We start from the raw sequence: 27926 nt of genomic DNA, 5'->3' as shown, positions 1-27926 counted from the left end.
TTTTCCTTTCCCTAAGTATTAGTTATTTTTCATGACAGTGACCATTGATTGTTTTGCTTCATTATTTCACTAAATTTGGTTTCTGTAGTTGATAGAGAATTTACTAAGTATCGTTTTTGTCAATGTTATTTGATACTGCGTAAGTAGTGATATTTAATAGCCAAAAGTAGGACAAAATGGCAGCATTTCGTGGGAAAAAAGTGTTTATATTTTCATGCTTTCGTACACAGTTTGCCGTTAAGTTAGCAAAGGAATTATAGATTATTTGTCAAATTAATGCTGAGATAAAAAATATTTAAAGCGTAAAAAATAACAAAGTTATTACAGACTGGTCCAAAAATACGTTTACAGAATTGTTTACTCCGTCTTATTTATTTAAAATTTGATTCAGGCAACCAAATTGATATTAATAATAACATAGTAACACACATGTGTGTTAGTTATCAAAGACGAAGGAGAATATTTAGAAGATAATACGATATTTTAGTTAAGTGATTGCAGGTTTGAGTTTTAATGACATTTTGTAAAAAAATTTTTTTTTTAATACTACGTCGGTGGCAAACAAGCATACGGCCTGCCTGATGGTAAGCAGTCTCCGTAGCCTATGTACACCTGCAAACTCCAGAGGAGTTACATGCGCGTTGCCGACCCTAACCCCACCCCCCTTGTTGAGCAAATAAGAAATTTATTGTTTAAAAAAATTTGTCAGCGTATTTTTGGTCAACCTATAAAAGTGTAAATTACAATATAAATATGATGCCACTTTGCATAATTGTTTCAATTAATTGGACAACGGCGTGTTCTCAGAAAAGTAGATACATTTTTATCCAGAAAAAAATGAAATGGTTTGTTTCCAAAAGTTTTATATTAATTAAAATTTAATTGTTTCTGGTTCTTTATTTTATGCTGTTTGTTTAGTTTATATAATACATTAAACTATGTATAATAAAACTTTTTAGTTATAAGATATTTGACATGTAAACTATATTGTATGTTTATAAACAAAAATCTGATATCTGAATTTTCTAAATACGACAATTATTTTAGAATCATATTTTGTTTTTACTTGTAAATCATAATTTTAATTTGTATTTCAAAATAAGGTATTTCTAGGCTATTCGGTATAAGGTAATTCTAGTTTTAGTAGTATTTCAATTTATTGTACATAGCATAAGTTAACTTAAAAATTACAGAAACTGACTCGCAAACCCGAATTTATCCCTTTAAGGGATCTCTTCCAGCTAACCTTCGATCTGACAGCCTTTTTAACATTAAACTATGATTAGTCCCTGTTATAACTGGTTACTGATAAAATATTCTTCAATTCCGTACAACTATTTTTATAGCATTGAACATATCAATAACATCTCTCATACTCATATGATTATACTATGTCTATGTTGTAAATTAACATATATTATTCTGTAAGTATTATTATTCTGTAAACATTAGTGCTCCGAATGATATTTTTAATACATGTGTATTTTACAAGATAGGATTAAGTAAATATATGTAGTTTGTCTTCGGATCGATTTCACTGAGAAACTAACGAGAAAGGAAATATTTTTATGGAAACGAAAACGTAGTACAAAAAGGAAATTCTTCTCGGGTCGATACTCGTACGGTCGTCGTCGGTCGTATCACTTTAATCATAGCTAAACAATTAAAAACAATACAGCTGGGAATACTTAAGCAGAGTTTCACGAAGATAAAAGGAGGATTTTTCGAAAGTATCAAGACTGTTCATCTCCAGACGCTCCTTTGTGTTTTTTTGGCAGCGCGGCCAAACACTGGTTTATGCGATGCGCGCGCGCATGCAAACGCATTGATTGAGAGTTTTACATTTAAACGTCGGTCCATTTTATTCGACGGCCACTAAGTCTAGTTTACTAGACCTTGGCAAAATCAGTGGTTTGCAACAAATGAGTAAGATTTGATGTTTTTTGAAACGCTACTGCCACAAAGATGAAATTAAAAACGTCTCTGTTACAACTGGTTGAAACCCTTTTTTTTAAACTTTACATTTAAGAATGACACTTTAGAATGATCCGGCTTCAGGACGGGGTGCTTGATACTTCAGTTTTCTATAGAAATCATCACGTGATCAGTGATCACCGATCATCCGTCATATAAAACGAACTGTCGGAAGCCTCGGCCCGGACTCGGACCGTTCTAGCATGAGTCATCCTTCATCCTGCAGTAGCCCCCAACTATTAGTCCAGTAGGTACCATCGCCCACACTGTCAACTGTCCATCGATAGACCTTATTACAAAAACCATAAGATCCACCGATGGACAGTTAGGCGTGTTGCTTCATATTCAATAGCTATTAATTTATTTACTTAATCGTATGGCAAACATAGTGACGACCGGTTTGGCCTAGTGGGAAGTGACCCTGCCTACGAAGCTGATGGTCCCGGGTTCAAACCCTGGTAAGGGCATTTATTCGTGTGATGAGCATGGATATTTGTTCCTGAGTCATGGGTGTTTTCTATGTATTTAAGTATTTATAAATATTTATATATATTATATATATCGTTGTCTAAGTACCCTCAACACAAGCGTTATTGAGCTTACTGTGGGACTTTAGTCAATTTGTGTAATAATGTCGTATAATATTTATTTATTTATTTATTATTTATTGTAAAAATGGACACAATTTAAGTAATTAAATGTCTATACACAGAACAATCAGCCACTTTATGACTTCTTCGCTCAGGGTGATCAGGTCTTCGGGAGGACCGGCGACATAACGCGTTATAGAACATTCTAGAATTATTTGCTGGATGGTTTGAGCTTCCACACCACAGCCGCAGGCCGGGGAATCCACCCACCCACAGCAGTGTTTGTAGTAAGCGCATCTACCTTAATAATTGAGTTACAATACCTAATTATTAACTTACACTTAATCAGCAGTGTAGTTTTGGATTTGTCTAAGTTTTTTTCCATGTAATTAAATAATTTGTCATAGAAATACGACATATGAATAATAGTCAAAACTGAACGAAGATATTCGTTCTAATATTGGACCATAATTAGGAGATTTTTGGCTACAGTTGAGTGGCTTTACGGTACCGTAAGTAACGGTACTGAAATCCACCGGGACATTCTTCATCTTAGCGATAATTGTGTCTTTAAACCTCTTATAAAATTATATGTCTTTAAATCTCTTAAACTTTGTGAATCAGACCTCGTGCCCACTACGAATGACACATTAAAACCACCTGGCCAACTCTAAACAGGCACAAATTTTCTTCAAACCTATTTCTGACATTTCGAAAACATCTGCTCGAAACAATGAGTGTTATGACAAGAGCCACTATTACTGGAAAAACCTAACAATAGAGTGCCATCTAGTTTGTAAACTGTGGAACTAGTCATGTTCCTAGCAACAGATGTTTGGACTAGTTGTCAAGTGTCAAGAAGTCTTAGGATTCCCACGTTTTAGAGGGATTTCTTTGTCTTTGTTTTGATTGCCTGATTATTTTTTATTTAAGTTAATAAAGTTTAACGCAAAGTGGTTCAAATAATATCAACAAAGTAATGTATAGCAATTTGGACACTTTTTTTCTATTAAAGAGATCGCAAAAATTAGAAAAAATACGAAATTTACCAAATTTTAATAAAAATGTAGTGCACAACTTAAAATATGAAAATACGAGTACCAACATACAAAATAAAGTGGTGTTCCGAGTCCAAAAAAAAGTATTTTTTCGACGTCTTTACGTAGTGATTATATGCTCTTTGGTTTTACGTCTTCGATTTGAACTTTAAGATACGTCAAATATTAAATCTAGATACGGTCAAAAGTGATGTTATTGCTCGAAGTAACGTTACTTTTGACACTAACATCAGCCGTGTCCCTAGTTGAAATCGGGTAATAAATATGGTAAATAAAAAAGCATATTAAACAAAACGCACTGCCAGAGACTAGTCCGTCCCGTTTGCTACCCGTTTAAAAAAGCATTTGCATACTAGCTGCTAACTGTACCTCGTATCGATCCATCGGTACAGTTAGAAAAATAGATGGATGCTTGAAAATGTCGAGTTGAGTCGATCAACCTGGTAGCTGGTGTACGGGCTGTTCTCAATACTTAAAACTTTTAAAAATGGATTGATTTCTAATCGTATTTATTTTAATAGTTAGAGGTAAAAGCGCTGGTGGGCTAGCTAGTAAGAGCGTGTAACTTGCAATCCGGAGGTCGCGGGTTCAAACCCCGGCTCATACCGGTGAGTCTTTCGGAACTTATGTACGAAATATCATTCGATATTTACCAGTCGCTTTTCGGTGGAGGAAAAGTGTGTCATCACTTCATGAACACCGAGATATTTTGCCACATAGGCTCGTGGCAAGACTCGGGACGAGTGAAGAATGACATTTCCGCACGTGTATCGAATGATGTTTTTTAATACAGTTGCGAAAGAATAAGAATAGCAAACAAGTAATTTTTTATGCATGTTCTTAAAGACAGAAACAATTGTAAATATAAAACATTGTACTATTATTACCTAAGTAACGTGATTTACGATTATTTGTGTAATTTAAATTTTATTTATAAAAACAATATCGAATGTTGCCTTTGGAAACTTAAATCATGCTTGCAGTAAGAAAAAATCGCCTCTTCTTTGACATGGTTTCGGCAGCTATTCCGTTCCATTCAGACAACTTATTAAGAACGGTTTTTCAATATTCATTTATAGTGATGAAGAGGTACGTAATAAAATATGAAATATGTATATTTTATTATTCTTACATTAACAGTAGTTTTTATGGTTATTACGCCTTTTAAATGAAACTAACATTAACACTCATCAATAAGTAGTCATGAATTGAAACAAGTATAAATTAAAAAAAAAATGGTTAAGTTAAAAGCACTAGTTCGCGAAAACCAACTTTCCGTACGCTAAACAGCTACGTAAAGTAGCACTTTTTGAGCAACTGTATTAAAAAATTATGTTTAACTGGAGCATTAAGGCCGCCTGTTGTTTACCTCTATCTTCATGTATTATATGTGTTTCCATGTACATTTTTTTTTCAGAGGTTGTGCAATAAAGAGGATTTGTATTGTGTTGTAAGTTGTAAAAAATTTAATAGTAGAAATGATGCATTTTCCAATAATCACTATTATCAGTGCTAAATGAGTTATAAATGCAATTTACATCAAATAATATAACTACAACTTCCTTTTACTTTTACTATAATCTCCTTTTTTGTGTCCAATGTATTGTGATTCATTTCTCATTTTCTTTGTATTTAACTAGAATTCGTTATAAAATGTGTCAATGTCATCATCAAAACTATTTATTCATAATATTATAAACACCAGTTAATTATTATTACAAATCATCCACAGCGCAGGCTTCGTCAAAAACATAGATACAAAACAGAATCCGCAACAAACTTCGTCCAATCTACATAAGTGAAAATCCGCTACAGGCTTCGTCATTAATGTAGGTACAACATAAAAACCCGCAACAAGCTTTGTCAAAAACCTAAAACTACCTACGATTCCCCGCTAATCCCCGAGACGACACGTACCCGGCGCAAAAGTTCCAAAAATACTGGCCGCATTACCGCGCTGTACTGCCAAAGATATTTGCTGGACCAGGTATGAGCCAAAACGGGGACCCAAACCTCGCTCTCTTAACCGCCGCCCCAGATTTTTAATAAAGGTTTTTGCCTCAGAACACCAGGGTCCACCAGTTTCCACCGCAACCGGGACAAAGTCGTAAACTGGTTCCAAGTTCGAGTATTTGGAATGCTTGAGCTTTGCTGCGCCCTCCGCCGCAGCCCCTGCTCTCCGCACCGTGTGACTAAGATGCGACGGAGCGAAAGTACTGACGCACGTCGCATCCCAAATGAGACTACGCCCCCTCGCCCAAGGAACCAGCGTTAACCCATCCGGTCGTTTGCCGTCTGTCCTACTCAAACCCTGAGGCTCTAAAACACAAGGCAGTTGGGCGGATATCAATGCCCGACGAACGATATCATTTATGGAATGATGCCTCGAAAACCTACCAGCACATCTTGCACAACTTAGCCCATGGTGGCCGTTTGCCTCAACCATGGCTCCGCAGATGCACTGGTGAGGCTCGCAAACCGCACACCCTAACCTCAAAGCCGCCCCGATCCTAAGAGACTCATTATCTAAGAGAGTCCCCAGATGCGACGACGGTAGCGCGTGCAGCCAAGCTCCAGATTCAGGCTCCCCCACAGCTCTCAACCGGGCAGCATCCACACCGACAGCACCCCCCAATAAATTATCATAGGTCATTTTACTAAGCAAGTCGTCCCAGGACCTTTGCGACTTCAAATTATCGGGTCGCGCATCACTTGGACACCTAAGCTTCCACTCCATTAAAGCTTCTTGCAAAAACGGGATTCGAAATTGCCACCATCTACGGACAGAATACGAGTGACAAGATCCCTAGAAGCATACGCAGAAGCAACAAAGGCGACAAGCCCTACAACGCACACAGGACGAACACCTAACCCACCATACCTGACAGGTAGCGCAGCTTGAACCCACTGTGACTCATCAAGGGTAACGTTTAAAATAGCCTCAAGGCCACGTCGCAATATTTGGTCAAAGTCCTTAACCGACTGCTGAAATAACCATGACGGGGATGTCCGCAAAGTATAAACCATACGTGGCATTGAAAAGGAGCTACGTAACAAAACCAACGCAACATGAGCCGACAACTGCTTAAGATGAATAAGCGATGCAGACAATGCCTCCGCCTTCTTTCCAATAACAGTGGGCACCCCTTCTGGGAAAATTGGAGCCCCAAGGAGCGTGAAGTCCGCCACACCCACGATTTTTAAACCAGGAAGTAAAGCCTGGAAGTCGGTTATGGAACCATTCGAGCGACATGGAAACAACTCGCACTTCGTGGTACTAACCTCCAAACCAATGGCTGATAAAGACGGCAACAACTTTTTTAAATCTTCCAGAACGACTTCCGGCGGCCCACCAATTGTGCCATCATCCAGGTACCATATATTAAGAGGAGAATCCAAAGAAGTTACCAACTTTTGTATAGCCAGACAAAAAACCAAAGGGCCTAAAGGATCCCCCTGCTGCACACCGACCTGCGAGGACAATACGTCACTGTTATAAAAAAGATTACTGGGTGAAGCATAGCACTGGTAGAGGAAAGGATATAAAGAGGGTACCAGATCCTTCACCTCATCCAGCATAGTATCCCTTTCCACAGAGTTAAACGCATTCTTAATATCTAACTTTAAAATAACTCTGTCAACATTGCCGTTTATCTGTGCAAAGGTACGTGTGGCATGTATTGCCGCCTCACAGCCCAAGGGCGTGCCAAAAACCCACTTGATGCGGCTGAAGATACTCGGCCATTTCGTCCCTGACAGAACGGCAACAAAGCTTAGAGACCAAACGACGTATGGTATTCCCGATAGCAATAGGCCTAACGCTCCCGTCCTTTTTCGTCAAAGCACAAATTGACGCACCATACAAGTAAGGGCAAACTTGAGGATTAACCATGCCTCTTAAGAGGAAATTGCACAATTTGGTCAAAGATTCGAGCAATATAGGCCCATTGCTACCCGCCGAAGGTGACGTCAACTCCTTTAAATGCTGAGGACGAAGGCCATCCAAACCAGCAGCCGACCCATTATAAAAGCTCCCCAAAGCATCTACAACGTCGGAAGAAGAAACACTTAAGAAGGAGCTCGAAGCATCTGGTTCAGCTGGCAATGCAAGCTGCCTCGAAGAAGAAGGGTGCTTGTTCCGCAGCTCCCTTAAAGTGTTGTCATTGTTAGGTGCTAATTTTGAATCCGACATTAAGAGGCGAACTGCACCCCGCACATCCCCCTCATGCACCTTGGCCTCTATGGCACGGTAAAGCGACTGCGGTTTGTGTATAACTTCATCTGGAAAGTACACACGAATGGCGTCTATGTTCTCCTTCACTTTAGACGTAAAAAAAAAAAAAAAAAAAATAAAAAAAAATCAACATGTATCATCCCAATATCCCAATTTCGACGGTATCGGTAATCTCTTCCACCCCATCATCCTTTGCGGATGGATCTCTTATGGTACCAGGTTCATCAGGAAAAGATTGCTTTAGCATCCTGAGACCGGTTGGTGGTATCGAGAAATCTTCGTCCAATTCTCGGTAACATTATAGAATTTTTCCGCCGTCCCTAGTTTTATTGAAATGTATGTAAATTATGTGCGAGCAGGGCTAGGTTGTGGGCGCGTGTACATTGTTCCACGGTACGATAAATAGTGGTACCTATCAGCGACGGAATATATACCTATAGATTCCTGACGACTGAGTTTCAAAATTTGACAGCTTAAATGATCTCTGTCAAATTTACAATTATTGGGGTTCTTGTATTACGGACAAAACACCGGTCGTCAGGAGGATAGACGAAGCACTTAGTACATTTTTTACTTAAAAAAACGGTCTACATGACTGATATTTATCACTGACAGTTATCTCTTCTCCATATATATACCGTCAGCTATTACCGAAAACACAATTTCCCGCTACAAAAAAGATAATAAATAAAAAAGTTGTAATTAGTTCCTAAAGTTTTGATTGGCTAAATTAAAATTCTAAATGTCAAATTTCTTGCACGGCATTACAATATTTGACATTGTAGTAGTTCATAGTGAAAGATTGTCTATTGGATAATATTCTAAGCTGCGGGCCGGGTATACTACGTCTATCAGACAAGTGTCAGTTATGTGGATTTTGTTGAAGTCAAAATGTACTCAGAGCTTCATTCGCGTATAAGTGCCGGCTAATCATAAGATCAGGCACATCGTAATGTTTTGACGGTAGTCACACGACCAATAGATAGAATACGTTCGTTAGGTTGCTTCAGATGCCTGATGGGCAAAATAAAAAATAAAAAAATAAAATTAAAACATGTACAGGGTGGACAAATAAGAAGTATACATTTTGTTTTTAAATTTTAACTGTATTAAGTTCAAAAATGATTAAGTATTGTTTTAAAAATATATTCTTCAGGGTTGGCAAATTCATGCGAAACATAATGTCTGACATATTATGTCCACCTCTAACAGCAGGCGAATGTAAGCCCTTATCATCCCAATGTTCAACATCTATTCGCACATTTTTGGCATTATCTTAGTACATTTGTGTCGAATACTCGGTTTTAACTGTTTAAATTTCATCAGCTCGTTAGCATAGACACGTAATTTTAGATAGCCCCACAGAAATAAGTCAAGAGCTGCAACATTTGGGGAATTTGGGTGCCAATCACTGTCACTTTTTTTCAAAATTAATCGAGCAAACAACGTGTTTTAAACAACAGAAACATTTGAGATAAAATTGCTTGCTGCTAGTGGTAGACATTTGGCAGAAATTATCTTCCGTATACAATTGCCAACCCTGAATAATATATTTATGAAAAAATATTTAGTAAAATTTCCACTTCTTGTAATTAAAATTTAAAAACAAAGTGTATCATTCTTATTTGTCCAACCTGTATATATTTGGGAGAATCAACTTTTTAGCGTCACTCGTTGCCATGGTTACGATTAGTTGTCCAGGGGACAAAAGTTCATTGAAATACTGATTTTATGGTACTTAAAATGTATCAAACTTGCGTTTTTGTGGTCGTTATAACGAATATCCATAATGGGCCCCCCTACTAAGCATGTTAATAGAACGGCATACAACGTCTCTTCAAACAAACTGTGCCACTGTTGTCCCTTGGACAACGGGACAGGATAACAAAACAAAAAAAGTTGATTCACCATTTATTCATTTTCAGATTCTTCAGATCCATAGATTGTTAGTTACAAGACACTTATAAAACTACATTAGTAAACTATCTTATATTAACGGGTTTCATAAAAATACCTATTCTATATCGGCGGAGAATATCCGAATCCCACCTCTCTGCTATCATTCTCAGGATGCTATATGCAAAATGCCCAGAAATAGGCTAAGCGGGCTCCGTCAACTCAGGTAAGGAGACATATATTTCTGACGTCTCACAATATGCCTAGGAATTTCACAATCTGCCTGATCTTACGATCGGCTTACGACATATATATTCCATCGCTGTTTCGGGACTCCCTCTGGTCGCATAACAACTATTGTCATATTTTTAACTGCCAATAACATTTTATGCATAAAATTGTAAGTCATAAAATCTTTAGTCAGAATTATTCCTGAGCATTACTGAGTTTTTGTCATAAATGAGTTATGTCATAATTTTTATAGTCAAAAATTTTAGGTTAGGTTCGTTAGGTTATGCACAAAAAATGTATGACAGCTGCTATGTATAGTATGTATGTCATCAAATATTATGACTCAAAATGTATGACACAATATAATATGACTTTACATTTAAATATTAATACTTGCTAAATCACTGTGTGATACTGCCTTTACTGATCTGAGCTATCTTCTTGCCCTGGGCTCCACGGAAGACCAGCGCTGTAGCATATATATGTTAGAGCATAATATATGCTGAGTGGTGTCCAATTGTAGCCTCTATTACAGCATCATCACTGTAACTATTGCGTATTAGTTTTTTTTTGTTTTTTTAATGTGGTGCTGTTTGTAGATGGTTTTGCAATAAACGTTTTTCTATTCTTCTATTCTATTCATTTGTATGCACAATGATGATTATATGCAACCCAATATGGACCCCTCTTCTCTACGTACTTGCAGCAATGGAGACGCGCAGAGATGTCCATGCAAACGGGTTGTTTTAAATCTACGTTACATAACTAGGCGCATGCGTTCGCGTGCTGCCGTTAATTATTTACATAAAATCAACCAAAGGAAATCTCGTACACTATCCGGTGGTTTTCTCTCGCTAAACCGGGGTGAATTTATTATGTCGGTTGAAATATGACTACTACACAGTATTGGGTAGAACTAGAATCTTCTATGAATTGAAGAATTCAACTTACGAGAATGAACTAAATATTTCCAAGTTCTTATGAACTCGTGAGTCAAGTAGATATTTGCTATTTAAGAGGGAAAAATAGCTTTTCGAATCTAACGAAATAACGGTAATTTTTCAATGAAACTCCATTTCGGGAGACGAGGGAAAACGGTTTTCCAGTAACAAAATCTTAACAAATCACTTTTATTTTGATGTCGATCGCCTCAGAATAATACATTATAGGTTTGTTTGGCTTTTTTTTTTCAATTTTTTTTTGTTTTGCAAGTTTTGAAAAAAGGAATACCTAGAGACCTAGTTTTTCATAGTATCAATAACATACAAAAAATCATGGAGAATGGAAAATATCTGGAAGTGAAGTAAAACGTTTCCTCTTTTTGTATGAACGATTTCGTTGTATACTTCACTCTTAGATCTTTTTAAAGGAAATGTTCTTATTCTAAGTATCCCATAAACTAGTGACTCTGTGAGCTGTAGACCTCGCGAACCCCCGTGACTCTGTCATTTTGAAAATTTTTCTAAGAACTTCAACAAAAAAATATTATTAAGTATACTCTCTTCTATCAGATGTTCTCAGACTCATATTCTTGCTCCTCCTTCGTCTACTTCAAAATGTGATAATAGCTCTTTTACCTTCCGGGCTGTTCAGTTGTGGAACGCTTTGCCAGTAGAATTAAGATTAGTTAAATCTCTCCCCTATACTTTCTATCAGAATCAGAATCATTTATTTTGCTAGAACTTTAATTTGTCATGTCAATAGATAGGTTACATGAATGCATGTTCTGCCACATATTGTAAATATGTAATTATAAATATATATATAGCATACGGCCCGCCTGATGGTAAGCAGTCACCGTAGCCTATGGACGCCTGCAACTCCAGAGGTGCTACACGCGCGTTGCCGACCCTTTAAAAACCTGTACACTCCTTTTTTGAAGAACCCCATACTGTATACCCTCGGGAAAACCTCGGCAGGAGCTCATTCCACAGCCGGAGCGTCTGCGGGTGGAAATTTATTTATTTATTTGGTTATTCTGTTATTTGGATTTTTTATATTTAAAAAAGGATAAAACAATAATTAACTAATGAAGTTTTGTAAGTTTGTATGAATAGAAACGTAAATATTTACATTATTTTACTATCCAATGCCCTTTTAGGGCCGCGTTTAATTTTGAAATCGATTTTTTCGACAGATTTTGATACGATTTGATAAATTTGAAAAGCTCCTCATTCTCGGAAAAATAAACATGAAGTCACAAATTGAGACAAAAAATTGTACGTAAATATTAAATTTTCCTTTGAGTTAGAAAATTCTATTCATTTTCGTAACGCAGGGGAAGATTTTTCAGGACATAAGTACTGTTAAATTGCGTTGATATTCTATAGAATGTGGTTGTGGAACTCTATCAATACACCAAATTTTATCGAAATCGACGGAAACAAATTGACAACCAAATTCAAATAGGCCCATTAACGTCTTTTCATTGCGATGAATCGCTGGTGGCCTAGCGGTAAGAGCGTGCGACTTGCAATCCTGAGGTCGCGGGTTCAACCCCGGCTCGTACCAATGAGTTTTTCGGAACTTATGTACGAAATATCATTTGATATTTACCAGTCGCTTTTCGGTGAAGGAAAACATCGTGAGGAAACCGGACTATCCCAACAAGGCCTAGTTTACCCTCTGGGTTGGAAGGTCAGATGGCAGTCGCTTTCGTATAAAACTAGTGCCTACGCCAAATCTTGGGATTAGTGGTCAAGCGGACCCCAGGCTCCCATGGGCCGTGGCAAAAATGCCGGGACAACGCGAGGAAGAAGAAGAAGAACGTCTTTTTCAATGCGACTTTCAACAGAAACTAGGATTTATGTAAGTTTATTTGTATATATTATATAAAGCATTACTGTGACAATTTAATCCTTTACCAGGGCTGACAGTTCAAAAATGACAATCGATTGTCAGTCTTACTCATCGAAAATAGAACACATGTTTGAAGAGCCGCATGTGGGAAATATATATCCCTTAGCCTGGTAAAGGGTTAGAATCGTTTATGGTCACTAGTTTTTACCCATAACTTAAACCTGTACCCCTAGTGTAAATTTATTCGATGGCGTAACGTGACGTACGCGTTTGCGTTAAGTCTCATTTTGTATGGATTTTGAGTTTCCAAAACGTCCCGCTTGGCGCGCTGTTTCTAAATCCCATACTAAATGAAGACTTAACGCAAACGCGTACGTCACGTTTCGAAATCGAAAAAAATTGCACTAGGGGTACTGCTCACTAAAATAAACATATACTTATTGCCAATGTATTGCACTCAAGAGTCCCGAGATACAGGCTCAGCCTAGTTTGGGGTCCGCCAGGATACCAATTATGTTTTTCTGTGTTTTGTATAGAAATAAATAATTTAAATTTAATTTTAATTTATTAATTTAATTTTAATTTAATTTATTTCTCTAGACACGACCGCGCTTAACGATATTCTCCGCCGGTCTCTTGCCAGCGTGAACGTGCCAGCTCTTCTTGAGCCAGCTGGTATTGTAAGAGACGATGGTAAGAGACCGGACGGAATGTTTCAATTCCGTGGAAGATGGGACGGGTGCTGGTGTGGGACGCCACATGTGTAGACACCCTAGCCCCGTCTCACCTCCACGGCACAACTGCAAAAGCCGGCGCGGCGGCAGAGGCGGCCGAAAAATTAAAAAAAATCAAATATAGGGGTCTCGGCCCCGAATACGATTTCGTACCTTTTGGCGTCGAGACCCTTGGCCCGTGGGGTCCGAATGCATCTACACTGTTCAAGGAATTATCCAAAAAATTGCAGACGCTACCGGTGATCGTAGAGCTGGCAGCTTCCTCGCACAGAGAATAAGTATTGCGATACAACGAGGAAATGCTGCCAGCATCTACGGCACCATGCCGCAGGGGGATAGTTTTAATTATTTATTTTAATATTAGTTTTATTTATTTTTAGATTTAGATTTAAGTTTTATATGTTTTATGTTGTGTTTATAAATACTTAGATTTTGTTATTTATTTGTTATTATCTTGCACTATTTTAATATGCTTGCCTAACTGAGTATTAAACTGTGTTTTTATAAAGTTATTTTAATAAATGTCACACTAGGTAGTAGCAATATTATTTGCGGCGTTTGGGGTAGAAACCCTGGGGCCGCGGGGGTCTAGCGCGCGTTGCCTCTATGAGGAGCTGTCAAAGCGCCCTCAAAAATATTTTTCCCAGCGGATCAGCATTGCCATCCAGCGGGACAATGCGGCCAGCTTTCTGGGCACCCTACCGAGCGACCTTAGACTTAGGTCAATTTTTTTATTTATAAGTGTTTTAATGTAAGTGATTTTATATGTTTTTTGTTGTGCCAATAAAAATTTTCTTATTTAAATAAATAAATAAACAGGTTGTTATAATGTCAATGTTATGGCTTTTTTTTTAAACTTACTATTTTGGGAGCAACTTTTGGGAGCAACTTGCATAAAATTATAAGCAATAAAATTTTCAGTATTAAAAAGTTACCAATTTTTATTTTATTTTGATGCGTTAAAGGAATAGAAAATAATAATTTATAATGTCACTACCTCTCTGAAAAGGACGATTTTACTATAAATATAATATGATTATGAATATTTAGTAAACAATATAAAGTAACTGCTGGAAAAATCATTTGTCTAATACTTTAATGTAGTCCGTAAATGACGGTCTAAATAATACAAATATTATTTTTGGGCTATTATAATATAAATACTGTTTCTTATATTCCATGAATATTGTATCGGAATAACACTGTTATTAACAAAACTAATAATAATTTATTTAATAGAGTATAAATCATGGTTATGAATAGGGAAATGTATTCTGTATAGCTTGTAGCTGTATTCTGTATTCTGATAGTAAGAAGCTATTAAGTGTATTAGCTTAAAGTTGTACTTGGCATATCTTTAAACAAGGTTTTCTTACAAAATCAATTTGCTAAGTCCATGACTTACCGCAATTTATAAAATCCGCACGCATTTTTCCATTTAATTAACAAACCTCCTAAAATCAAACCACTTTATCTGTTTTAAAGTAATAATTTATATAATCATTAGAAAAAATTACAGCATTATTTCTAAAACAGTCGCAAATAAAGTTTAAGTGTCCAATAAATATAGGCTATTGCGAAATTTTAGCGAACACGAATGCCGCAACGGAAACGGCTCAAACACAGGACAAATGGTCTCTTATAAAAACAGACAAGAAATAGAAAGTCTAGACTATTGCTTTAAAAAGTAAAATATACAAAAAGTAAGCAAATTAACACAACAAACCTTTGTCTTCCGGGTTGATCCGACACTTTATAGTCCTTAATTCACTTTTAAATTTAAAAACGTTATTTTATCCCCGAAAGTTCACAGATTTAAATAACAGTCTACACATAAAGCGCGAAATTCCTTATCGCAACCACTAAATTTTACCAAGCGTTGCGAAACTTAAAATTCTTTTATCAATTTCACGCAGGTATTAAATTACAATTTTTTATTTACCGAGGATAAAAAATATTCGCCACGAAAAACACGTTTTTTAAACACGGTTCTTAAAAGTCACATTTTTACGCGCCTTCAAATCGGCGCGCGTTCGAAAAATAAAAATACCGTTTCGCGCCACGTCATCGTCTGTGGTTAGATTAGCGTTCGATTTTCGAAATTATTTTTGAAAACGGTTTGTTTTCATTGTCGAGCGGGCGGCGCACATGCTGTTTCACACATTATTGATCTACACACTGGCCAGCTCTCGATTGCAGAACATACTTATCTAAGTCAACTTACATTCGTTCATATTTGCCTGCAGGCGTAGGGTTGAACTAGCGTTAGAAGCTAGGCCTATGACCTGGCTCTTTTGTACTTAGGTTCCACTTCCTTGTTCTCAAAAAGGACTTCAGTTACCGAAGTTTTTTTATACACTAATATTTTTGTAATTTTAAATGCATTGCCAAGAAAGTACAAAAAAAAGAGAAGTCACCTCTGCTATAAAATTTATTAAAACGGTATCTATTGTTTATTGTTTAAAAAGAAGACAAGAAATTAAGCATTCTACACTAGCTGCAAATCACATACATTTCATTTCATTGCGATTCCAACTATATGAAACTAAAATCAATTTTTTTAATTGACTATGTACTCAAATGCTCGGCAACCCTAATTTTCGCGTAGTACAAGAAACGTCTTGCATATAATAATATGTTTTTAGCCTATATTGAGCGCTTACAGCACCGTCTCTGCGCGAGAGTCGAAGAGCCGTTGCCCAACGGCAACCGTTATTTTTTAATAACTACGTTAAAATAACGACACGTCTTTCTGAACGGTTATAAATATTAATACATAAAATATACATATTGATTGTTATATTATAACAAATGAATAAGAAGATAAATTTAAAAAAATACCACATACATATACTAATACATACATAGGTACCTAGTACTAGTACTTGTCTTAAGAACAAAATTGTTACTAACACAAAATGATGCAATTTCGTCATGAATAAATGAGTTTATTTAAATACTATTAAAAATAAAGTTCATGTTAAAACACATTAGGTACTCACCTTTTTGCTTTGCACTGTTGAGTAAATAGGTGCATTTTCTAGGAATAAAAATTAAAATCAACATCAACATTCTATAAATCAATGTAATTGTAATATTTGTACATGGTTGTTGATCCATCTCAACATTTTGGAAGAAAGCTAAATTTTTAGAAATATAAAACAAAAACCATAGTAATTCAGTGCAAACGAATATGTTAGTTCCCCGTTTAAATCTTGGTGTGCTTATTTTTGAGATTTACACGAACTATTCTATCAGCCAATAACTTTAGTCGGTCAGTAGTTTTAATGCATTTACGAAGTTACGAAGTCAATTAAGCAGTACTAATTCTTAAATAGAACCTTTACCTACTTTAAATAATAATAATAGGTTGTAATAATTGTATTTACTGTTCATCATCGAACTAAATGAAAACATAAATTTTAATTTCATGTTTCTATATACATGTCTTCATACCGTGATAAAATTTAACAGTTATCACTAACAATAACGTAAACCGTTCACCAGCATCTCAAAAATAACGGCATTGCCCCATCACTAGTTAGTTGTATGCATCGTGCATTGGCCTGCACAACCGATAGACACGATCCAAAGCGTCTTAACCACCTTTCCAATATATACGAAAATTGACTTTATTTAAGGTAATCAGAGTCAGTTTTGAATGACACGGAAATTAATATATAAATAGGTCTGATAATTTTTGAAGCAAGTTCTTATACTTATTCACTATGAAATTTAGACTAGGTATAGTTGTAGAAAGAATGGGTGTCTGTAGGCGTACGTTGTTTCTAGGACACTAGCATTTTAGAAATCTTCGAGATATATTTATGGTATAATTGTACTTTGGAAGGTATTTGTGTGGGAATCGGCGTTCGAACTAGTTTTGGGAATTCTTTAGCGTTTGTGGGTAATGTGATTTATATAGTAACTAAAATTCTTGTACTTTATAAATTCCGGTATTTTGTGTACCGGATTTAATAAGGTATTTGTAGGTACTGTGTCTAATGTATTTGATAAACTATTGGGAGTAGGGTAATTGTAAGCATTAGCTTAGGGTTATGCTGGCCTTGTTGTAGTCACTAATGGAAAAAAAACCGGGCAAATGCGAGTCGGACTCGCGCACGAAGGGTTCCGTACCATTATTTATAAAAACGGGCAAAAAAATATGTTTGTTGTATGGGAGCCCCCTTAAATATTTATTTTATTCTATTTTAGTAATTGTTGTTATAGCGGCAATAGAAATATATCATCTGTGAAAATTCAGCTGTCTACTCGTAGCTATCACGGTTCATGAGATACAGCCTGGTGACAGACGGATGGACAGCGAAGTCTCAGTAATAGGGTCCCGTTTGACCCTTGGTTACGGAACTCTAAAAATTCAGTACCGAAGTTGGTTTATTTCTTGGTCAAACTTTTTACATTTTTTTCTTGGCAGATATAGTGCAATGCCCTAATCTGGCACTGAACCTCTCAACAGCTACGTTTAGGTACTAACATGGTTATTTAAGTTTTTAGACCGAGCGTTAGCGAAGTTCTCTCGTTTCAGCTTGGGCAAAATTTTCATAAGTCCGAATGTTCTCCTCTGCAGGTCACATTTCACCGAATCTTGTAAAATGTTGTGGGAAAAGCATAAAGGGCTTAAGGCAGAGTAGGGTTTATGGCACTTAAGATCTTTGTGAGTCACTGTCATAATGACTGATCGAAGGAAGTATTTTTTTTACATTTTTAGCTTATGAATCTCATTGCGAAGTCTACCTCGTACAGTTAAAGTACTTCACCTGATACAACACGACAATTATATACTCGTACATAGCGTTGTCCTAGTATTAATATTGGAAACGAAATAAAAACGATGAAACGTTAATTTTTAACAATTAAGTAATCTATACATTATTCACAATTTACAACAAATCCTTAAAGAAATAATAACGATACTTACCTATAATTGAATACACTATACACTACACGGTCTATTACTTGAATTTAGGTAAATATTATTGGTTATGACAGATTTATTGAAAAGTAGAATTAAAAGCCTCCAACGCAATTAAATGGATGAGCTGATTTAGATGCTCTTCTTCTTCTTCCTCGCGTTATCCCGGCATTTTACTCACGGCTCATGGCAGCCTGGGGTCCGCTTGACAACTAATCCCAAGATTTGGCGTAGGCACTAGTTTTTTACGAAAGCGATTGCCATCTGACCTTCCAACCCAGAGGGTAAACTAGGCCTTGTTGGGATTAGTCCGGTTTCCTCACGATGTTTTCCTTCACCGAAAAGCGACTTGGTAAACATCAAATAATATTTCGTGCATAAGTTCCGAAAAACTCATTGGTACGAGCCGAGGTTTGAACCCGCGACCTCCGGATTGCAAGTCGCACGCTCTTATCATTAGGCCACCAGCGCTTTTTTTTGGGTTCCGTAGTCAACTAGGAACCCTTATAGTTTCGCCATGTCCGTCTGTCTGTCTGTCTATCTGTCCGAGGCTTTGCTCCGTGGTCGTTAGTGCTAGAAAGCTGAAATATGGCATGGATATATAAATCAATAAAGCCGACAAAGTCGTACAATAAAATCTAAAAAATATTTTTTTTAGGGTACCTCCACCTATACGTAAAGTGGGGGTGAATTTTTTTTTGCTTCAACCCTACAGTGTGGGATATCGTTTGAAAGGTTTTTCAAAACTAATAGGGGTCTTGAACTATTATTTTTTGATAAAGTGTATATATTCCGAGATAATCGCTCCGAAAAAAAATGTGTCCCCCCCCCCCTCTAACTTTTGAACCATAGGTCAAAAAAATATGAAAAAAATCGTGGAAGTAGAGCTTAAAAAAGACATTAAATGAAAACTATAGCGGATATGATCAGTTTAGCTGTTTTTGAGTTATCGCAAAAAGTTCCCCTTCATAGTAAAAAGACGTACACCCACAGTTTATCCCTTGGTTAACAATCTACTATACTTTAAGCTCCAGTTTAGCGTGTTGTGACGGAAGAATAACTACGGAACCCTACTCTGAGCATGGCCCGACATGCTCTTGGCCGGTTTTTTTAACAAGCTTTTATTATTATTTATTTAACTTGCCCTGTTAAATAGTCTGTATGGGACAAATCTTGCAAGTTATATTTGACCCACTTCCCAGTTTCCGATGAAGCTGAAAATTTGCATACATATGTAAGTCAGGTAACAATGCAATATCATGGTACCATCGAGCTAATCTGATGATGGAGACAGGAGGTGGCCATAGGAACTCTGTGATAAAACAACGCAACCTAATTGTGCTTGGGGTTTTTAGAATTGTCTCGTTGAGTATTAGTTGCCTGTGGAAAAAAAAGTACAGTCAGCAATAAAAACTTGTACCAAAAATGAAATTTTTGCCAAAAACTTATTGCATTGGCATTATACAATTTGAACATAACTTTATTTTGTATAAATAAAGCAACATATTTATTGGTATTTTGGTTTCCCTAATGCCCTTCAAATTCCCTTATACAACGAAAAGGATCGTGTGAAAGGGCACCGCGATTCGAAACTCCTACGCAGCCGTTGGGCAACAGATGATCTAGCACGGTTATTAACGTAATATATATTGAAATACTTTACCAATTTATATTATAAGCTAAAAAGCGTTTTATCAAAAAAAAATTAATTTAATTCAATTTTAATATTAGGTAATCACCTATGAAATTGGCGTTTTGTGTGGAGAACTTTAACGAAATTCGATTTTTCATACAATGAAATTCGCAGATTATTTTGTGATGGCATTGTCAAACCAAACAAATTTTTGCCAGTAATCTGAGACATTTTTAAGACACATTTTTTATCTCATATTATTTTTTTCAATCTGCCCCGTCAGAAAAATATAAGTCATTTAAATACTCGAGCCGGCAGCACATGAAAAGAGCTGTTTTCAGGGCGGTATTCTGAATACATAAAACAATAAAAGTAGCAAATAATTGTACCTATGTAAAATCGTTGTTATGTAGCGCACTAATAAATAAAATTAAAAAATACTTCGAAGTTACTATTAAAATAAATAAACTATGACATGACTAATACTTATGAACAAAAACGCTAATTTCATAGGTAATGACCCAATATTACAGAATGGAAAAGACAAATGTACTTAAAAGTACTTCAAAATTCTAGAGAATTCTTCAATTAGGTTAGATGTTTCTTTTTGTCTAATTTATTCCGTTATGTGATTTGTAACTAGATTTTTTTCGTTTTATATGTTAGAAGCAAATAAGAATACAGCCTTTATTGGTACTTACCAAAACACAAAAACACAAATGTACAGGGTTTTAAATATGTTTCTGACGCGTCCTTAACTAAGTAGTTAAACCTGTACATTTGTGTTTTGAAGAACTTTATTATCGTCTATAGTGAAAATTTTTGAGAAGTCTGGAAAGGGCAGCTGGAGCGATCGATATATAAAATCCTCTGAAAAATTTTGATTACTGATCGAGCGTTAGCGAAAGTGTCCGTTTCAGCTTGGTCAAAACTGCTTTCGTATGTGCGGATGTTCTCATCTTCGGGTCACATTTCTCAACCGACATTTTGTGAGCAGTTTCAAGAATTACTTACTTACTTACTTACTCCGTTGGCTCAGCGACCCAAAATGAGACTTGGCCTCCGACACAAGACAGCGCCACTTTTCTCGGTCCTGTGCGACTTCTCGCCAATTGTCGACTCGCAGCTCGCGCAGATCCGCCTCCGCAATGTCGCTCCAGTGATACCTAGGGCGTTCGATAGGACGTCCTCCTGCTAGGCGACCCAGGTACGCTCTTTTTAGATAGATAGATAGATAGATATCCGTTTATTTGTTTGCCACAATACACACAGGAAATACAATTATAAAATGACAAAAAAAAAAAAACAGATGAATACAAAATTATACGAGAGAAATACACATTTATACAAAATAGAAGTAGAAAGAGAAAAAAAAAAAATACATTTAAATAATACTGTTCCATACATAAAGGGAAATGTTGTGTGCGTCGCAGCATAACAAAAAGGGTTCTGGCTCAGTATTACGCTTCACCTATGGAGAGCACTGATATTCTGCCAGGACCAGATCACGTCAACCAAGATACAGTGTAGAATATGCAATATTCAAAGTTAGTACTTACCTAAATACCTTGTTTATAAAACTAGTGACATAATTATCATTGAAAGTGAGTACTTGCAAAGTTATGATATTGAAGTGTCAGTGTGATTAGCATGCTTAATTAATACGTAGTGTCAAGTGTAATTATAAGAAGAAAATCATTTTATATATATTATGAATTACTAAAACCAAATAAAATAACAGTATTAGTGTTATTTTACGTTCCGATCTTCGTCCATTCTCTCAAGGTGGCCCAACCAACGGAGTCTGTGGGCTTTACTTTCTCCCATGATGTTTGAGTTTCAAGAATTCAATAGATTAAATAGCCTTTGTCGATAAAGTTTTTGGATGGTTTTCAAATGGTGGAGCTATGGGGGTTAGCGAAGTCTACCGCTCACAGAGCCAATAGTTCATACGAACGACACCGATTGGCATAAAGCTAGCTAAAAACTATGCTTATTTGATGATTGTAAAGTTCAACATTCTTTTACAGAAAAGGCGCATATTTTTCCATCCTGTATATTTAATCTAATCCGTTTACAAGTCTCATCAATAACTTACGGCCCGATTCGAAGAATTATATACGATAACGATAAGTTCTGGCTTAGATAAGTTCTCATTTAGATATCGCTTGTATGTCGTATACTTGACATAAGCAGCTGGATGGCAACCAATGTCACTTTGACGTTAGAAATATTGTAGATAAATCTTATGGGATCACAGCGGAATCGAAATAAACGTCAATTTTGACATGTCGTTTAGTTATCGATCTTTTAAAGATTTTTCTAAGATCTTAAACGTGTCTTAATCATTCTTCGAATCGGGCCGTTAAATAGATTAAGACCTCAATTTCTCATATTAATCTCTTTCTTCCGCATCTTTCAGCATTTCTCATTTTACGGAACAAGCCTCACATCACGAGCACGACATCGTGCAAACCAATCGCAAACGCAAAACATACGCAAAACATCACACGACACGACTACTACATCAACTGACCTATATTAGACCTTATTACATTACAATAAGGTTTACGAACGGTCAGGCAATTGCGTAATGTAATAAGATGCATTTTTCTTTGACAAAAACTTGATGGCGTTAGAAAATTGACGCGACGCGCGTGCGCATGGAATGTTGCTCTACCTGTTAATATTTATGCGTCTATGTGGTCAGCAATTGTTAGCAATACTTCTTCTTCCTCGCGTTGTCCCGGCATTTGGCACGGCTCATAGGAGCCTGGGGTCCGCTTGACAACTAATCCCAAGATTTTGGCGTAGGCACTAGTTTTTACGAAAGCGACTGCCATCTGACCTTCCAACCCAGAGGGTAAACTAAGCCTTGTTGGGATTAGTCCGGTTTCCTCACGATGTTTTCCTTCACCGAAAAGCGACTGGTAAATATCAAATGATATTTCGTACATAAGTTCCGAAAAACTCATTGGTACGAGCCGGGGTTTGAACCCGCGACCTCTCCGGATTGCAAGTCGCACGCTCTTACCGCTAGGCCACCAGCGCTTTTTAATTGATAGCAATACATTTTTAACTAAGTATATAATATACAGGGTGTTTATTTAGTCACCACCAATTTACTGTGTGAATATATAGGTCATACCGAGCAACGTTTACTATGGGAACAACCCCGAAATCGCGAAAAAAAAATTGTATTTATTTACCCCGCACATTATTACAGGTAACTAAATAAACATCCTGTGTATTATTGTGTTATTTTTTGTTATGGTATGTTGCATAATAACTGTTTGCACTTTCAAATAAATAAATATTTGGACTGTTCTACAGATCAACCTGTGTTAAGTACTGGACATACGCATGGAAGGAGACGCGCGGGCGGCGGACAGCGCGCGACGTCATCGCGGCAAGGCGCAAGCGCCGCGCGACACACACTCGGCTTCACATACTCCACCGGCAACGGACGAATACCGTATTAGTTTTTTTATAATTGTTTGGCCGGGATTTATTTGTAATTAAGGCGGAACAAACCAGCCTATTTTTATACAGTCCGCGTTATTATTTCTACGTCCAGTAGGACCCTAACAACCTGCTCCCAAACTAAGCAAAGCTTGTCATAATATGGGTATGTACTATGCGAAGATATACGTAGGTACTTATATAGATATATAATTATGTACATAGATAACATCCATAACTTACGAGTATGATCAAATATTCGTGATGAACACACAAATAAACCCTGCCTATGAAACCGATGGTCCTGGTTTCGAATCCCGGTATAAGGGCATCTATTTGTTTGATGAGCACAGATATTTTTTTCTAAGTTATTGTTTACTATGTATTTAAGTATTTGTATATTATATGTATATATCGTTGTCTGAGTACCCACAACACAAGCCTTCTTGGCTTACCGTGGGACTCCCTCCCTATAATATTTATTTATTCATTTTATTTATTATGTACTTACTTTTGAACAATATTTATTTTTATTTTGTATTTGTGTTTACTAGCTGTTGCCCGCGATTTCGTACGCGTGGATTTGTATGTAGGTGGTTATACTCGTATATTCTATATTGACCATAGAACATTATGCAGCAAAAGTAAGCAGTAGGGAAGGTTAATCATTTTGTTAATCCATATCGTATCGAAACCTAATATTTGACGTATCTTAAAGTTCGAGATCGTCGGCCTCGTAGGTCAAATAACTCATAAAGAACTCCACAAATCAAAGAAACTGGATAGAGCTGTTGCCGCCAATATAATACAAATACAATACAAAATTCTTTATTCAACAAAAACACGTAAATTATGATCAAAGGGGTTGGAGTCTCCCTGTAAGCAAAATAAAATGCTTGTGTTGGGAGACACCGCTCTTCCTTTGTAACTTGAGGTAATCATGAAATTATTTGTAAGTATAAATATCTTAGAATAAGTTTTTCTTCTTATTCGTGTAAAGGGATCAAACTTTTAAATTAAATTCTTGTCTGCCAATGCTTTGCCACTTCTAGCCCTCTGGGTGTAGCCCTCAGGAGATCTTCCTCAGTGCACATCGTTTGAGCACAGGGAACATTCGACCATGTGTTTTGTTGTTTGGAGGACTCCACACTCGCAGAAAATATCACCTTGTCGGCCAATACCCATCTCAGAAGATTATCTTTTGACCGACCAACTCCCGTTCGAAGTCTTAGGATAATTACTTATAACCATATAAACTATTAACTATAGTAAATGAGTAGAGCCACTTGCCATCTCAGACGCCCGTCGTTTTTTTCCGAGAAGGCATTCTTCAATAACATACCGATGGCGACACTGGCTGAGATTGTGCATGTGGCCGAAGGGTTAATCGATTTACGAAATAACAATATTGTGTTCATAGACTATCTCCCTTATTTATAAACGTCTACTAAAGTTGATACGCCGCTAATAATCGTCTGTCCCTTTCCGATAATTCCGACGTATTGGTATGATGGAAAGTATGGAGTGTGAATTAAAAGGAGTGCAATCTCTTATGGTAGAACTGTTGCAAAAGTGTCCAGCGGTCAGCTATAAATAATAGTTCCAAATCTCTCCAGAGTAGCGCTAGAGTAGCTAAGAACCTAGGCGTTATTGACGGAGTGAAGTGCGCTGTCTATGATTTGATTTTTTGTTCAAGTATTCTAGGTATTGTAGCGCCACCTATTTAAGGTTTTTTGATGACACTTTTGGTACATGGAGATTTCTTTCATAATGGAAAGGAACAAACGATTATTAACGGCTTGTCAACTTGAGGAGACGTTTATGAATAAGGGGGTATAAGATTATTTTTACCGACATATTCGTAAATATAACATACCTGGTGGCCTAGCGGTAAGAGCGTGCGGCTTTCAATCCGGAGGTCGCGGGTTGAAACCCCGACTTGTACCAATAAGTTTTTCGGAACTTAATATGTACGAATATCATTTGATATTTACCAATCGCTTTTCGGTGAAGGAAAACTTTGTGAGGATACTGGACTAATCCCAATAAGGCCTAGTTTACGCTCAGGGTTGAAAGGTCAGATGTCAGTCGCTTTCGTAAAAACTAGAGCCTATGGCAATTCTTGGGATTAGTTGCCAAGCGGACCCCAGGCTCCCACGCCGTGGCATAAATGCCGGGACAACGCGAGGAAGAGGAAGATTTATAATAACATACCGATGGCGCCACTGGCGCTATTTTTTTAAACCGACTTCAAGATTTCAAAAGGAGGAGGTTATCGATTCGGTTGTGTTTTTTTTAAAGATAGGTTACTTATACTACATTTTACTACTATGATAACTATATGATCTATTGTAGAAGTATTGCAACTGCAATAAAAATGTATATCCAGTTATATAAAATAACGTCTCATACAACTAGGATTGTAAGGACCGGTCTGGCCTAGTGGGTTGGGTAGTAGTGACCCTGCCTATGAAGCCGATGGTCCCGGGTTTCAAATCCTGGTAAGGACATTTATTCGTCTGATGAGCATGGATATTTGAACCTGAGTCATAGGTGTTTTCTATGTATTTAAGTATTTATCAATATTTATATATTATATATATCGTTGTGTAAGTACCCTCAAAACAAGCCTTATTGAGCTTACTGTGGGACTTAGTCAATTTGTTATAATGTCCTATTTTTTTTTTTTTTTTAAGCATTGACATATATATCTAAGGACGGGCCTTACGGTCAATAGCAATGGGGGCCAGTATAGCGGTGTCACACACTCGAATTCGAGCCAATCGTACAGTCTGACGTCGCACGCGATTGGTTGATGAGTTCGCATCACGCGCGCGATTGGTCGCAACTAGTTCCGTTAGACTGCACGATTGGCTAGAATTCGTGAGTGACACCAGTGAACTAGTGCCATTCTTAGTGCCCGTAAGCCCTTAGATATATATGTCAATAATAAATAAAAATAAAAATCATTTATTTCAGACCGATAAGATCCATAAATTTTGTTAGTAACAGTAAAATAATTCTTACACCCTACGGTTATTTACCCTAAATTAAAATTAAATTATCCAGCTTACCTTGCCTATCAACACGTCTACCCAGTAGCTCGGGAGATGGCAATCAAGGCGTTCAGCCAACGTCCTTAGGAGGCTGTTGCTACTGCCGCGCACGCGTGTCAGCAGAGACGCTATTCTTTTGCGCCTGATGGCATAAAGTCATCCGTTCCGCGCCTCCGCGAACATACCGGATGCGCTACAGTACCTCGGCAGCTTCAACAGCATCCTCAGGACGTTATTATACTGAACCCTTAGTGTATTATAGGCTCGCTGCGTAATTGTTGCCCACAGACTGCACGTGTAATAAGTTACAATGATTGTAAGAGTGACCCAAGCGAACGTAATCATGGCAACGAATCATAAGATAACTAATAAAATTTAAAATAAATAATAAACCCCAACGCTATACGAGTATGGCAAAACAAAACATGTTATGCCTAAAACGCCTTGCATGTTGGAAAAGATCGAATACTATGTGTGTACTATGTGTATGTGTGCGAATGTAGGCTTCATAAGGTTGTCTGGAAGAGATCGCTCTTTAGCGATAAGACCGCCTGTTGTCTGCCTGTACATTCAAACAATTGTTTCTTTTCTTGTATATTTTTGCCAATAAAGTGGGCCAATAAAGAGTATTCTATCTATCTATTCAAACTGCTGGATCGATTTCCATCAAATATAGCTAAAAACCACCATAAGGAAACTCACTTACACGTTAAAAAACTGCATCGAAATCGGTTCATCTGCTGGAGAGCTACGATGCCACAGATAAACAGACATTGGCGTCAAACATATAATATAACACTCCCTTTTTGCATCAGGGGTTAAAAAGTAGATGACACAAAAGAGAAATGTGTACCGTTCAATACCTAACCATTAAATTCTGTATCCTATGTTTATGGTTGACCCAAATACGAGCAGTAAAACTATCAGAAATCTAAGATTTATGTTTATTTTCTTGCTGTAAGTTACAAGCAATAAAAAACATTAAAAACATCATAAAAACTCAATAACAGTTATTTATTAGCAAGGTCTGGGAAAAGTTATCGTGGGAAATATAATTTATAAGTTATCAAAGAATATATTTTTAATTGAAATCACTTAAATGCCATTTGTAAGTTTCCAAAATTGCGCAATATCTGCATGGGATAATTTCCGGAACTTATATATTTTTTATGGGGAATTAACTTTCCATTTCAAAAATGGGAATTACCGTTATTTCTTGTGAAATATTCCTTAAAATTTCGAAAGCTTTTCCAACTTTTCGCAGCTTGCACATTTGTGCTTGAAACATGTGTTTTATTACTCGTGTTTTTAACTTTATTTTTCAAA

At 36.8% G+C, this 27926-nt stretch overlaps 1 protein-coding gene across 11 annotated transcripts in view; it reads right to left on the bottom strand.

The window, feature by feature from the left end:
- Positions 1-27926, bottom strand: part of LOC133530737 (zinc finger protein 184-like) — a 160286-nt gene that overhangs the window by 124665 nt on the left and 7695 nt on the right. The window contains exon 1 of one of the 11 annotated variants that reach the window (XM_061868772.1): positions 15243-15435. The exons of the other annotated variants lie outside the window; for them this stretch is intronic. The gene's annotated coding sequence lies outside the window, so the exon portion shown is untranslated. Of the gene's footprint in view, positions 1-15242; positions 15436-27926 lie in introns of those variants that run through there. 11 annotated transcript variants of the gene reach the window in all.

The sequence above is a fragment of the Cydia pomonella genome, chromosome 23 (genome assembly GCF_033807575.1).
Source record: "Cydia pomonella isolate Wapato2018A chromosome 23, ilCydPomo1, whole genome shotgun sequence".
Lineage (NCBI taxonomy): Eukaryota > Metazoa > Arthropoda > Insecta > Lepidoptera > Tortricidae > Cydia > Cydia pomonella.
Note: the sequence above shows the minus strand (reverse complement) of the source record. Positions and strands in the feature narration are given on the sequence as shown.